This window comes from Aegilops tauschii, chromosome 4, assembly GCF_002575655.3.
Source record: "Aegilops tauschii subsp. strangulata cultivar AL8/78 chromosome 4, Aet v6.0, whole genome shotgun sequence".
Taxonomy (NCBI): domain Eukaryota; kingdom Viridiplantae; phylum Streptophyta; class Magnoliopsida; order Poales; family Poaceae; genus Aegilops; species Aegilops tauschii.
In genome coordinates, this window is record NC_053038.3 from 24,007,996 (window position 1) to 24,024,739 (window position 16,744).

Here is a 16,744-nt window from a genome sequence, read left to right on the forward strand (position 1 = left end):
GACCGGACCTTTACAAACAAGGTTGGGGCAATCTCCACAACTTAATTGGAGGCTCCCCACGACACCACAAAGCTTCACCACAATGGACTATGGCTCCGCGGTGACCTCAACCGTCTAGGGTGCTCAAACACCCAAGAGTAACAAGATCCGCTAGGGATAAGTGGGGGGAATCAAATTTCTCTTGGTGGAAGTGTAGATCGGGGCCTTCTCAACCAATCCCGAGCAAATCAACAAGTTTGATTGGCTAGGGAGAGAGATCGGGCGAAAATGGAGCTTGGAGCAACAATGGAGCTTTTGGGGGAAGAGGTGAGTCAACTTTGGGGAAGAAGACCTCCTTATATAGTGGGGGGAACAATCCAACCGTTACCCCCCACACCAGCCCCGCAGAGAGCGGTACTACCGCTTGGCCAGCAGTACTACCGCTCCCCCTTGCGGTACTGCCGCTGGGCCCAGAGCGGTACTACCGCGGTGGTCAGGGCGGTACTACCGCATACTAGCGGTACTACGGCCCCCACTGCCGCGGCTAGTACCGTAATACCTGACACGAAAAAAGACCCCTCGAATCGAGGCGGTACTAGCACGACCGCAGCGGTACTACGGCTGGGGGCTACCAGCGGTACTGCCGCTCTAGAGCGGTACTACCGCTTGTAGCACCCAAGCGGTACTACCGCTCCGTCCCACGGTACTACCGCTGGGACCAGAGAGGGCACACTGAGAAGGGGAACGAGCCCATCATAGAAGCGAAAAGGCTCGGAGGGGGGGCAAAGGAAGTGTACGTGATGATTCCGCCCTAGCCTTTCCAAAGCGGACCCCCTCTTGATAGTACGGTGATCCCTATGAAACTAGTCCACCAAACTAATTCGAAAGGACTACACCGTCTTCGCTTCAAGCTCCGAGGGGAGGGAATCGTCTCGTGCCAAAAGGATGAATCTCTGAAAACACTCAATGCACACGATTAGTCCGCAAAAGCATTGTCATCAATCACCAAAACATCTTAGGGATAAATATGCCCTTACATTTGTGGATTTTGAAACAATTCAGATTTTTTTATAGAAGTTCATGAATTTTAGCAAATTCAGACATTTGAGAAAAGTACACGAACATGCAAAAAATATCTTTTGGATACTACTTGAATTTAGAGATGCTAGAAACACATGGAGTTACATCTGGGCCGAGAACATTTTCAGCCTTCAAGAGCTTATAAAGTCATGATTGGCACTAAAATTACACCTCCCCTTTTTAATTGGACTTGGAGTAGCTCATGTCACCCAAAGCATAAAGTTTTCTTTTGGACGCTACTTCATGATAGGGTGAATTCCAGGAACCTACTCGGGAGGAAGCACTTTTATTTTGATTCTCACCATTGTGCCACAACTGACTGGCAGATTGACGAAACACTACACCGCCTATTCTGGAGTTCCCCCTTTGTATAGAGATGTTGGGAATTGTTTGCCCTACTAGGAGGACCAACCTTTCAGTCCTTGAAGCTTTTCCAAGATTTGAAAACCAAACTGGTTGTTCCGTTTTACATGGAAATAATAATTTTCGCGGCCTGGGCAATCTGGATAACAAGGAATAATAACATGTTTAAGCAGATTGCACCAACTTTCCGGAGATGGAGGGAGACTTACTTTCTGGAACTGAACCTTCTTCGGCATAGGATCAAGAGGAGATATGCTAATGGTTTCATCACTTGGCCGGATAGTCAGCTATAATTTTCTTTTCTTTAGTTTTCTAGTCTGTTTCTTTTATTTTTTGTTCTTTTCCTTTTTTGTATTCTCTCCCTTTTTCTTTCGCTTACCTCAAGCCAACCCCTAGTTTTTATGCTTTAATTAGAACTACTGATGGCCTTTCCTTTCTTTATTTATAAAAGTTGCAGTGGGGCTTTGGTCCCTATTGTTTAAAGTAAAAAAACATGCAAAAAATTTGTAAGCTCGTAAAAGTTTATAGAAATTCAAAAAAATTGTGAATTCAAAAGAAAAATGGCGGATACAAACAGAGTTCACGAATTCAGAAAAAGTTATTGAATTCAATAAAGGGTTGTGAATTCAAAAAAATTGACATGTTTCAAAAATGTTCATCGGTTTGAATAAAAGTTTACAAAATTTGGAATCAGTTCAGGCTTAGAAAAAGTTCATAAACTTATAAAATATTCACAATTTTGAAATTTTTGAAAATATAGAATAAAATCAGAAGATTTAAAAATGTTGACACATTTCAAAAAGTTCACGAATTTGAGAAGAGTTTATCAAACAAAAAAATCATGGATTTTCTTTAAAAAATGACAAGAATGAAAAAAAAGAGGAAAAACAAAAGAAGAAGAAGAAGAAGAAGAAGAAGAAGAGGATACAAGGGAAAACGAAAATAAAAAGGAAAAAGCCCGAAAAGAATACAAAAAAGGGATCAAAACTGGACTAGGAAGTATGTAGAAGCTTCTGAAAACGTAATACACGTGTGGCACGCATGATATATTTTATTTTTTGATAAACGCCTGTAATTTCATTCATACTCATAACAATTACAGATACATTGATTTGGATCTAAGATCCAAGAAAATAAAACTCCTATGACTAAGAATTACAACGAAAACTCTTGAAAACACCTTCTTCACGGTATCAATCTCTGCTCGAAGAAATACTCCAAAGACTTGGGTAAAGAGGCTCAATTGGACTGGAGCAAAGATGTTGTCACTCTTTCACCTGCACGAACATTACCAATAATGTTTTTGAAAGTGCCTTGAGTTGCCCATCCAAAAAGATGGGAAGCCTTAATCAATGAAATTACTTGGGCTGGGGATGATCCCCTAGATGTGCACGATGTCGAATCACTATGTCTTCATCATGATGTCGATGAAAGATTTCACCTCCACAAAAAATCAGACCAACAAAAAAAAAGCTTGACACAACTTAAACTCATCAGATTCGAATAATCGGATCCGCGAGGACAAAAAACTCTCTAACCTCATGGCACCGGCAGAAGAATGAGAGGAAATTTATTCTCACAAAACTATGATGATCACTAGACGTTGACGAAGAACATAGAGATCTTGAAGATCTATGGCCCCCACCTCTGAGCGCCAAGATGGCAGCCAGAGGCGAGGTGACCTCAGTTTTTCAGATTGCGGCGGCGACGGCGGCAGGAGAAAACCCTGGTATAGGAGCAGGTCGGTGTCGACCATGCATGATACATATGCAACGCGAACAGGAAGAAAAAAATGATTAAACGCCCATGTAGTTTTTTTTTCTATGTTCAGATCCGCAGAGAATGCATGAGCTGGTTGATTCGAACCAGCGACCTCCCTCATCGATACACGCTGGTGTCACCACCGCGCCATCCAGTGGGATCTATCAACTGACAACCTTTTGTTTATTTTATTGTTCTTTCTTTTTTCCTTTCCCCTTTTTTGTTCACTATTTTTTTCTACCTCGTTCAACGAATTGTTTGGAAATACAAGAACTTTTTCAAATAGCATGAACTTTTTAAAACTTGATAAACTTTTTTTGAAAATCGGTGAACTTTTTTCCATATTCGATGAACTTTTTCTCAACTCATGATCTTTTTGTTATTATTTTTGTGCTTTTTCCCAATTCATGAATTGTTTTTGAATTTGTGATGTTTTCCCACATCTAACTTTTCTAAGTCAAATGATCAAACAACGACAGGGAGACCCGACGATGAGCGAAGGAATCGGACCGGAGCGAGCAAGCGTGTTGGGCTGGCCCAACAGCGTGGCTCCGTGGGCGCCAGCAGCGGTAAAGTGGCCCCGAAAGTTCGGCCTTTAACGAGCACAAGCGTGGGTTCCGCAAAGAGTGGGTCAGCCCATTTGTCGCGTGTTGCAATGCGGCAATGCACATCACAGAAAAAAAGAAAGAAACAGTAGGCTATGTACGATAAACACGATTACGATAGCCATAGGCATAGGCGTGGTCATCAAATTCAGCCCCTCAAATACCCACAACGCATCTAGTCACGTCCGTGTAGATCGTGTCCATACATCTCATATCCGATACCCTATAACAATACTAAACCATGCAATGTGAATAAAACTACGTAGATCGTGAAACTGACATTGAATTGAACATAGAAATGCACATTCGATTTACGAAAAGATCATCTACAGATCTAGAAAAGATCGCCAAAGTTCACATAATGCATATAACGACGGACAAGTTTAAACTATATTACTAAAAACTTGAAATTAAAGGTGGAGACAGTGGATCTTCTCCGGTCGACGGCGCAGCTGTAGGCATCCACGGCTGGTGGTGAATCGTCCGAGTCGTCGAAGAAGGCGTCGTGGTCGTGGCTGCCGCCGAACGAGGAGTCTGAGAGGACGATGAGCCCTTTGAGTCGCCGGACGGCCCGTCCTGCTACCGCTTGAGCTTTGCCACTCGAGCCGCTGACTCTGCCGCCTCGTGCTCCGACTGCTCAATGGCTAGCTATCGAGTGTCCGTCTCCGCCGTAGCAAGCGACCAACGGTGGACCCAAGCGAGGAGTCGCTCGTCCTCGTCGGGCTCCGCCGGCAGCCCGCGGCGGCGACACACGAATTGCTCCGCCACGTCCCACTCCCTAGCTCGCTGCCTGCTACGGGTGGTGCACGCATCCGTGCCGGTGGGGCGGGCACTAGCACCTACCGCTGCCCTTGCGGAGCAACGGTCGGCGGGGGCAGGGGACGATGTGGGATGGCGCAGAGTGCGCAACCCTCACAGAGTTGCGCGCGGGCCGGGAGGGGCCACCTCCGGCGTCCGCGCTGCGCCGAAGGGGCAGATGCGAGGTGGTAAATCCTGAACTTCCCCTGTCCACCTTGGACCTCGAAAGGGCAATGCGGAGGGCTAGCTCCTCGTCCACATCGAGGTCGGAGTCTGAGCGGCTGCCGGCGCTCGACATGGTCGCCGGAGTTGTCAGAGTTGATCGGAATCAGAGTAGGAGGAGAAAAAGAGACGGAGTGAGAGCAGAGTGAACCGAGCCAGGGTTTTCAAATTTAGGGTTTTTGTGGGGACGGAGTGGGGGCAAGGATGGGCTGGGTTGACGTGGCGGACGCGCCTGGCTGCTCCATATCTGCTCTACGTCCGTGCTGGATATGAGGGGCGCCGGATAGCCCGGGCGTTTAAGGCCGGCTTGAGGCGTCCGAGTTGATCCTTTTTTTAACCGGTTAGTGACCGAGTCGTCTTTCCCGACGTTTGAGATGGGTTTGGGGTGCCCGGCTGTAAATGCTCTTATGCAACAGTAAGAGTTGTTAGTTGTATTACTCATTCTTGTTTTTTTTTTTTACTTTTATTTTCTACACATGAAACTTCCATCAATTCCCAGTTATATTTACAAACTGTTTTTCGTTTCTCTATGTTTTTTCTTTATATAACTTGAAGTGTAATTTTCAGTTCAGAATTTTTTTAAAAAAAAATCTAAAAATATCACTATGTATTCTAAAAATGTTCGTCATTTGTTAAATAAATGTTCAACGAATATTTGCAAAAATATTCGATGTGTATTTGAGAAATGGACTTCATGTACCAAAAAGGGTTAGTTGTGTATAATACAAAAATTAAAATATATTTTATAAAAATGTTCATCGAACATTTTAAAAGGTTCAAGATTATTGAAAAATGTTTGAAATTATTCATAAATCCTTGTCTTGTATTTAAAAAAATTAATCTTTCATTTTTATAGAATCAATTTATATTTTAGAAAGTCTCATCATGTTTTACGAAAAAATAAACACTAATAAATAACACATCATGTATTAAATATAACTATTTGACATCTGCTGCAAAATATTATAATATAATGATAAATCTACTATAGTACTACTATGACAATTTTTTCCCCATGTATGAAAAGTTAGTTAGTCATGTATCTAGAATATATAATCATTGAGTAAATGTGCACTGATATTTTTGAATACCCTATTAATATTTTAAAAAATAGACTATAGACATTTTTTTCATATACGATTAGCATTGTCTAAAACACGAACATTTCCTGAAATTATGTTAAATACTTTAAAACATGCCAAACAATTTTTGAAATATATGATGAACGTTTGATAACAATACGATGAATATATTTTTTATGTGATAAACATCCTCCAAATACATGATGAATATTACAATGGACCTATAGTTAATACACCATGAATAATTTTTAAAAGCTTGATGAGCAAAAAAAATTGAAAATGACGAAGGAAATATAATAAAAATAAAAATAAATAAAAATAATAAAGAATAAATAACAGAAACGTAAGAAAAGGAAAAATTAAAAAAGGAGATCAGCGCACGACACAAACCTGCTTGTTTACCAATAACGGAATCGCTAGTCATCCGTGGGCCATGAGCAATTATTTGAAGGCCAGGGCTATACCTTGGCATGCCTATGTCTGTAAGGAGAGTAACTAGTTAACGAGCGCTCCTTCGGGAGCCTCGCAACGACAGCGTCACTTGACGCGTTCTTAGCCACCCGCCACGTGTCGCACTCTCAGCCGCCCGTCACATGTCGCGCTTTGGGCGCTGCCTTTAGGTTTTTTGCACATGTTTTCTGTTTTTAAACATGTTTTTTCTGAGTTTTTTCGACGTTCCAGTTTTTCACCGGTCTTCCTTAGATTTTTAAAACAATTTTGGAAAAAAAATGCGCGAAAAAAGCGTATTTTTTTCTTTCACGAGAGTCACAGTTTTGCTTCTGCGAAAGGCACGATTGTGCTTTCGCGAGAGTCACGGCCGTGTCTTTTGGAAACGAAAAAAAAACGCGTTTTCTGTATTTTTTTCCTTTCACGAGTCACGGCCGTGCCTTTCGGAAACGGAAAAAAACGTGTTTTACGTTTTTTCTTCTTCCGCGAGAGGCACGGTTGTGCTTTCACAAGAGTCACGGCCGTGCCTTTCGAAAACGAAAAAAAAACACATTTTTTCCCGTTCCGTGAGAGGTACGGTTTTGCTTCTGCGAGAGGCACGATTGTGCTTTCGTGAGAGTCACGGTCTTGCCTCTCGGGAAGGGAAAAGACCCGTGCTCCCAGTTCGGTTTTTTCCGTCCGTTTTTTTCGTCAAAAAAAAGTTCGTCAGAACCTATTAACATGGAATCTAGTTTTAAAGTTCTCGATGCGAGGAATCCAACGGTGAAAACGGTTCGAGATTTGGACGCATAGTTTAAGAGATAAAACGTTTTGAATAAATAGATCTACGAAAAAAGGAAGACTCCCAGGTTGCGACAAGTGGCACACATGTAGCGCGCCACTTGTTGCAACCTGGGGAGGTAGGAGTGATCTTTGTAACGAGTACTCAACTAGTGATTTCGTGTTGATATATGCTACTAAAAATATATATATATATAATACAGGACCTGTCAAGCATTTGACGCACACAAGTAGGGCTTAATCACAAAACGAACACATTAACATTAAGTGCAATCATATACGCCGAGTATTAAATTCCAATACAATGGTGCCATGGGCTGCGGTGCTGTGACTGTACATGGGCCACGGGTACACAGCGTTATGCATGCATGTTCATATTCAGAGGTGCCGTGCCAGGCACACGAACAGCATCTAGGCATCATTACTACCCTCCCTCCCTCTCCGGCGAATAAACAAACCTGCACCATCGATGAAACTTTCTTCATGCACACTGTTGTTTGATGCCGTTGATGCAAATATGTGTGTGGAGGTCCGTTCGTTCGTCCTATTTGATATTCTGGATGAGGTAAATACATCAAGAGTTATAGAACTTGTTGGCAACGGTCGGTTTGGTGCACAAACTTGTAAAATATGTGTTTCTGGTCATCAAACTTGCACAGACGTTCATATACGGTCACATTCCATGTACGTAGACGTGTCCGTGGCCTATGTGGCATGCCAGCGTGGCCAGGGCCCGCTGTAAGCCCGCGACGCATGGTAGATATGCAGACTTTTTTCTTTATTTACATATTGTGCCCCTATTTTTTTGAACTTATTAAGCCCCTAAAATAAAAAGATTTTTTATTTACGTATAAAGCCCCTAAAATAAAATGGAAAAACAAGGGATGGTTCGTTTACGAACTAGGAACGTGCCCCTCGGGTTAACAACCACCAAACCGATGATCATTCATGTCTAGGTAGCATAAATAATTTCTATATCATATAAACACGGCCGAAAAATCAATTTTACAAGAAATGTTACCCCAAAAAAGGGAGCACCGTGGCTCGACTATGTGACCTCGTGGTCAACGTTAACTAAGATTACCACCAGGCTTCGACAACCCAGCATGTCCAAATGGGATAAATATTTTTCATGTTCTTATTCCTTCTTGTTCTATGTAAGAAAAATATATTATATTCTTGTGTTTGTGATATTTAATAAATGTTTATGTGTTACAAAAAAATGTGTGTGACATTGAAAAAAATGTTTAAACATTGTAAACCACATTTGTGTAATTAAAAATGATATGTTGCATTTTAAAAATGTCCATGCATTTAAAAAAATCAGGTCATGACATTTTTAAATGCCTATACAATGTATAAAATTGTTCGTGTAGCTTAAAAATGTTTTGTACCATCAGAAAATGTTAAAAACATATTTGAAAAATGTTTCAAAACTTGTATTTGAAAACATGTTAATCATATGTTTAAAAAGTATTAAGCATATTTTTTTAAATACTCCAAACATAGATGTATACTGAAGTATTTAGATATATTTGTATCAAAACATAGATGTATACTGGAGTATTTCAAACATCAAAACATATGTGTATCATATGGAGTATATGTTTCAACACACATACATTTCGAAACTTGTATTTGAAAAAATGTTAATCTGGACGTGTTGTGTTGATTAACATTTTTTCGAATACAAGTTTTTGAAACTTTTCAAAATGTCACGTACCTTTTTCTGTAACAGATAAATATTTTTTGAATGTCACAAACACAAGAATATAAATTGTTTTCTTACATCTGGACGTGTTGGGTTGTCGGTGGTAATCTTAGTTAACCTTGACCACAAGGTCACATGGTCGAGCCACGGTGCTCATTTTTTCTAGAGGTAAATACGCTAGTGGTGCTTTAACTTGTCATGGATGTTCACTTTAATATCTGAACTTGAAAAATACACCGAACTGGTTCTAAAACTTGACACGAACATGCAAATACGGTGCTAATCTCATCTGTAGATGTAAAGTGCGTCCACGTGGCCCGTATATGGATGATGTGGCACTGACATGGCGTAGGCCCCAATTGTAGCTAGGAAACAGAATTATTACTTGACTCTATAACTAGTGGACCCGCCTGTCAGTACATTAGAAAAATTAATATGAAGAATGAAAAAATGCGACAGGAATCGAACAAGCAACCTGATGTGTGCCCGCTAGTTGCGATACCCACTATTACCAAACATGTACTGGTTATAAAAATGGCAACTCCATTTATATGTATTTTATATAAAAGTCTTGTGCCCATAAATTAGCTGTAGCCAGTGGTCCATTTTGCACACGTTATTTTTTTTTAAAGTGAAAAGCATATTAGTACTAATCATAATAATAAAATGCAGATTCAAATATGTGTGAGTAATAATTACCCCATGCTACACAAATATCCGTGTGCACAAAAAATAAATATATAGAGGAGTTTAATAAAACAACTTACTAAAAAATGTTCCTGTAAGTTTTAGAAATATTGACTTATTATTTAGAAAATTCATTTTTAAATATAATACATGATTGTTTAAAAATATTTGTAATATAAAAATTTAAAATATGTGAATAATTATTCAAATGTTTGAATAATTGAACGAATATTTACAAATGGTAATCTAAAATAAATGAATTATTTATATTATTCAAACATTGTTATAATTCATATATATTATTCATGTCTGTACATTTTATATATTTGTATATCATTGTTAAATATAATCCATGACTGTGTATTTTCAATGTTTGTTTACGAACAGTTTGAAACACTCATATGTTATATTTAAAATAGTATTTTCCAAATAATTAGTTAATATTTCTAAAAGTAAATTTTTTTATCGCATGCCTCTATATATTTACTCTGTGTGCACACCGATATTTGCGTAACATGAGGTAAATATTGATAACACATGAATATTTGAATCTAACTTTTATTATTATGATTATTATTTACATACTTTTTACATTTAAAAAAAATGTTTCCAACATGGGCCGCTGGCTGCAGTCAATTTATGCACATAAGAGTTTTTTTGTTCAATACATAATACTTGAGGGACTCTCTTTGTCAACAAAACATGTTGGTTCTGGTGGCTAGCACAGGGATCCCCGAAGGTCTGGTAGCAGGTTCGATTTATGAAGTCCAAATTTTTATGTTAATTTTCGTCAGCCATATACCATCTACGGACAACATTGGCACCGTATTTGCACGTTCGTGCCAAGTTTTAAAACTAGTTCGGTGTATTTTTCAAGTTTAGGCACCAAAGTGAACATCCATGGCAAGTTCAAGCACCACTGGTATATTTAGCTCTTTTTTCTATGTTACATTTCTTGTAAAATTTATTTTCAATCAATGTTTATAATACAGAAATTAGTCGTACTATATAGACACGAATGATCGGTAGTCTGGTGGTTGTCCACGTGAGACTACTAGGGCACGTTGAAGTTTCAAAACCCCACATCGCTTGTTTTTTCATTTTATTTTTAGCGGCTTAATAAAAAAATAAAAAAGCCAAAGGCTTCTCTGCAGATCTACATGCTACAGCGGCTGACAGTGGGCCCTGGCCACGCTGGAATGCCACATAAGCCATGGATACGTCCGTGTACATGAAATGTGACCGTATATGAACACCCGTGCAAGTTTGATGACCAGAAACACGTATTTTACAAGTTTGTGCACCAAACTGATCATCGCGTGCAAGTTGTATGACTTCGGGTGTATTTACCTCATTCTGGATCAACAGATACTAGATTCACAAAGCTCTCCAGATCATCATTTTTTTTGGTTTGATGGGTTAAAAGACTAGCCGAATTATGGATAATTCAAATTGTTCTCGTCATGAATAACCTTTGCCCTTATTTTTTTCGCATGCATCAAGTACACACTTTCCCCCGTTATTTTTGGATCACATTTTTTTTGTTTGATGGGTTAAAAAATGCCTTCAAATTGTTTGACTTTTATATTAGCGATTTATTTGAAAAATAGTCGTCCCCTAGTAAGAATTCCCTTAGCAATTGAACGATGCATCCTCGTTATGTTCTTCGATGTCATAGCATCACTGCCTCCCATGTCAACACCATGCCATTTTGAGTGTACTAATCGGTGTTTTCCAAAGATTAAAACACCAATGAACTCTCATAGCAAAAGAACTCATTACCAGATACTAGCGAGACACAAGATAAATCATGCTTACGGAATGATGTTTTTTACCTCTCCTTTTTTACGAAAGGTTGCAGTCCGTATGACTATCAGTACGCTTCAGTTCTTAAGCCAGCCACACTTCCTTGTGTTTTGATCGCTTCATTTTTTTTTCTTCATCCCAAGCATAGCTTGGGTCTTGTATGACTTTGCTATCTGCCAGCAGGATTGTATGTGTGTGTTCCTAGTGCATGTATCCCCTTAATGCTACATTATGAATCAGTAAAAAACCACCCTTTATCGGAAAAAAAGCCAGCCGAGTGTTGAAAGGAATATTATGATGACATTTTGAAAAAAAAACATGTTGAAAGGAATACTGCCCTACCGGATGCTATCCAATTATATACTCCCTCCGTTACTAAATATAAGTCTTTGTAGAGATTCCCCTAGATGGACTATATACGGAGCAAAATGAATGAATCTAAACTTATAATGCATCTATATATATCCGTATGTAGTTCATAGTGGAATCTCTAAAAAGATTTATATTTAAGAACGGAGGGAGTACTTTTTATAAATCGATTACATGCATCAGCTAACTCATTGATTTTATTTTATTTTGTTTTTATGAAGCACCGTGTTATGTTGTTCAGAGATTTCCACCAAAACCGGTTTGTGTGCTTCGTATCATCACACTAGCTGTCCAAGAGCATCACGTCGCTACTAGCACCAGCATGCATGGCATCACCGGCGCGAACCCTTTCCTTGTTATCGCGCTCAGCAACTCAAGCATCTGCTTGGTTTCAAAACAAAAAAAACTCAAGCATCTGCTTTGACGCACGCCGGCCGCAGTCGTACGCGTGGGTCTATATCATGAAAGTACATGTGTGCCCGCACTGCTGCGCCGACTGTGTACGTGAGCTGCTGTCAGGACTGTAGCAGTCATCGACAATACCTGATAAGCTTCAATACCGCTTCAGCGTGTCAATTCGAGCGATGGCTGTCGATCTACGATCCGACGGCAACAGAGCAACTTACCGCTTCATCAAGCCTCCTGCGGCGTCCTCCGTTGATCTTCAAGTGGACGGCCCAAGATAGTCTTTTACTTTTTCAAAAGTTACCGCGTTGTACTGTAATCAGTTTCCTGTTGCTGTCTTGCTTTTCCCTTCCAGCTGTATATTTAGACCCCGGAGGCCTCCTCCTTGGGGCATCCAGATTGTAATCGGGCTTGGCCCTTATCCGCGGCCGTGTTTCGGCTGGCCAAACCCTAGTTTGAGCTACTCTGCGTGAATGAAAATCCCCCAAAATTCACCCACAAATTCCTAGCACTAGTAGAAAAAGGGTCAAATGTGAGATACATTAGTCCCGGTTTGCATTTAAGCCGGCACTAATGTGTCCATTAGTGCCGGTTCAAACGGCTAGACGGGAGGAGATCTTTAGTACCGGTTCAGTGCGAACCTTTACTACCGGTTCATGCCACTGAACCGGTACTAAAGAGGCTGGTGCCCGGCCAGCCCCTTTAGTACCGGTTCGTGGCATGAACCGGTAGTAAAGAGGTTGTGGCAGGCTATTTTTAGTTCCACCTCGCTCCCCTAGCAAGATTTTTATCACCTTAAATATGTTATTTCTCAAACTATCACAAGCATTTGGTCTTCATTGAACTCTATGTGTAGAATTTGTGGTCGCAATATGAGTCTTCACCGGTTTCTAAACCGTTGAGGACTCATATTGACAATTCAGATTGTACACAAAAAGATCATTGATAATCAATGTATTTTTTTATGATAATCAATGTTTTTTAAACTTATTTGAACTCCAGCCCATTTTTGCGTTCAGTATGCAGCATTCAAAGAGACGCCATCAATTTCCAACATGTTCTGACATCATTTGCTGTTTTTCAGTCATTTACCGACTTGTTTAGAGAGCTAAATGACCGTGAAATTGAAAATCATTACAAAATGTACTCTGAAAATGTTGGAACTTGGCATGATATCATCATTTCACCCGCATAGCATGTGCAAAAGAGTATAGAGGGTCACGGCGAAAACTGGACGCACTTCGTGTACAAACTGGACAATCTCTTTCGGAATATCAGGGTTTTGGACGAGAACTCATCTGTTACACGGGCACTTCAATGTTTTTTAAACTTATTTGAACTAAATGACCGTGAAATTAAAAATCACTACAAAATAAACTATATAAAAAAGTTACTCAAAAATAAATAGAAGAAAATAAATAAAACAGAAAAGAAAAGAACTATATAAAAAAGTTACTCAAAAATAAATAGAAGAAAATAAATAATGCAGAAAAGAAAAAAACTATATAAAAAATTGTTGGGGCGCTGCCCAGTGGGCCTGCCAGACCTAGGATGTGCAAATTCAGGCCCAAGGGCCAGCAGGCTCACAAGGCAGCGCGCCATAGTTAGGCCCAGAAGCCTGCTATATAGAGAAGTTCGAAGGAGCAGCCGCGGCTGGGTTTATAAACCAGTGCGGCTGCCCTTCGCTCGGCGAGGTGGGACTAAACATTGTGCACCGCGGGTGGCAGCGCACAACCATTAGTACCGGTTGGTGGCTCCAACCGGTACTATTACGTGGGCCTTTAGTACCGGTTCATGCCACGAACCGGTACTAAAGGGGGCCGTTTCCCGCCGCTTGGCATGGCGAAAATTGGCCTTTAGTACCGGTTGGAGCCACCAACCGGTACTAAAGGCCCCTCCTATATATATGACACTTACGAAAAATTCAGTTTCATCGACACCACTTCTTCTCCAACTTCTTCGCGCGACATCGCCGCCGCCGCCGCGCCGTCGGCCATCGCGCGCCGCCCTCGCCGCCCCCACCGCACGCCGTCGCCCCCGCGGCCGTCGTCGCCCTCGCCCCCGCCGCCCGTCGCCGCCGCCCCGTACTACGTCGCCGTCTCGATCGCGCCGTCGCCCCCGGCCCGCCGCCCGTCATCGTGCTGTCCCTGTCGCGTCACCGTCTCGCGCCGCCGCCCGTACGCCGCCGCCCCCCGCTCGTACACACACACACATACACACAGAGAGAGAGACACACACACACATACACACATAGTTTTTTATTTATTTTCTGTTTTCTGTTGTTTAGATTAATGTTAGATGAATTACGTAGATAAGAATGTTAGAATATTAATGTTAGATGAATTATATGGAAAAGTTGTTAAATATTAATGTCAATTGTTAGATGAATTAGCTAGATATTAATTAGGTATATATATGAGATTTGAACTAGTTGAATTAATATAATTAGTTTATTTTTAGTATGAAAATTAATAAAATAAGTTTATTTTTAGTAAGAAAATTTAGGTATATGAGATTATTATTTGAACTAGTTGAATTAATATAACTAGTTTATTTTTAGTAAATGCTTAGTTGAACTAGTTGAATTAGTGGAACTGGTTTATTTTTAGTAAGAAAATTTAGGTATATGAGATTTGATGATCTAATTAAAATATTACTATATATAGCTACTTTATATATTTTAGTAAGAAAATTAATAGAACTAGTTTATTTTTAGTAAATTCTTAGTTGAATTAATAGAAGTAGTTTATTTTTAGTAAGAAAATTTAGATATCTGAGATTTGATGATCTAATTAAAATATTACTATATAGAACCAGCTACTTTATTTTAGTAAGAAAATTAATAGAACAAGTTTATTTTTAGTAAATGCTTAGTTGAATTAGTTGAATTAATAGAACTAGTTGAATTAATAGAAGTAGTTGAATTAGTTGAATTAAAAGAACTAGTTGAATTAATAGAAGTAGTTGAATTAGTTGAATTAATAGAACTAGTTGAATTAATAGAAGTAGTTGAATTAGTTGAATTAATAGAACTAGTTGAATTAATAGAAGTAGTTGAATTAGTTGAATTAATAGAACTAGTTGAATTAATAGAAGTAGTTGAATTAGTTGAATTAATAGAACTAGTTGAATTAATAGAAGTAGTTGAATTAGTTGAATTAATAGAACTAGTAAGTGTTTAATGTTTCACCTATATGAACATAGGAAATGTCGTCTGACGACGAAAAAGATTTCATTAAGTGCGAATACTGTGAAGACCAGCGCGGCCTGTGCGACAGAAATTTCCTTGTTGATGATAGGCGCTTCAGCATCAAGCTGGATGAGACCTTCGAAGTGGATACAGTAAGTCACAACGACAAGTTTTTTTTCGTAATTAAGCATGACTTATATATGCTCCATTTGCTTCAACTTATAATTTTAAATTTTCACTATTCTACTAGCGCATCCCCTGCCATGCAAGAATTTTTGTCTTGGATAAGATAGGTTTCAGTGCTATGGAAACTATGGAGGTAAAGAGAGTTTACCTGAAGACCGAGCATGGTTATACTTTCAACGTCAAATTATACAATGCAGACACGTACACCTATTTTGAATGCAAAACTTGGCAAGCACTATGCAAGGCTTATGCATTTGAGCCTGATATGGTTATCACCTTTGATATTCGTCCGGAAGATGATATTGAAGGTAATAGAGATATCTGGGTCGATGTGCAGACGCCTCCAGTTCTACCATTATGTGAGTTTCTCAACCATATTTATATCTTTGATATTGTTTATTCAAAAATAGTTGACAACTAATTTCTATTGACAACTTATTTTCATTCAAGCAAACATGTCCGACGCTTGGTAGACAGGACCTACTACTGTCCTGGAGCTGAACTAAATTGCGAGAAGATAAGTCATTATGTTTCATGGCTTGAGGATCTTCATACTGTCAAGACAAATTTTCTTCCTGCACTTAGAAATGTTAATACTCAAAATGTGCGACCAATAGTGATCGTATTGAACTACGGTCACATCTATTTACGAAAGATGGTAAGATTTTTACTATTTGTCCTCAGTGCATCTTTTGCATACATTATTTTTTTGCTAAACTTTCATTGCTAAGTATATTAATTACTATACGATGTTCTTCAACAGGGACTCCCGATGACAGTTGTGCCCCAGTGGATCGAGACTAAAGGTCACATGTCAATGGTTAGCTTACGGCCAAGATATCCTACATTGCACATGAGTGCATTCAGGATTTCTAAAAGCGATGAATGCTTAATAGTGAAAGATTGGAGCAAAATTGTTAACGATCCCAGAGAAGTACTAGGGGGCAGCAATGAGAAGCGCATCCCACGATTAGGAGACAGGTTCATCTGCATGCTCCAGTATGATGAATCAGGAGAGCTATACATGTTCTATGCTATTTTACCTGAGAGAGAGAGAGCAGCAGGAGTGATTTAGCTAGTTCATGCTCTTAGTACTTGTCCTCTCATGTCCGTGTTCTTCGTCCTGAACTTAATCTCAAAGAGTGATTTGCTTTTGTGGTGTTATGAACGCTTATAATATCATGACCATGTTGAACTCGATGATATCTTTGCTTCTGGTACAAGTGAATGTTTCTTCTTTAAGCTAGTGTTGGTGGTGATTAGATAGCGGTAA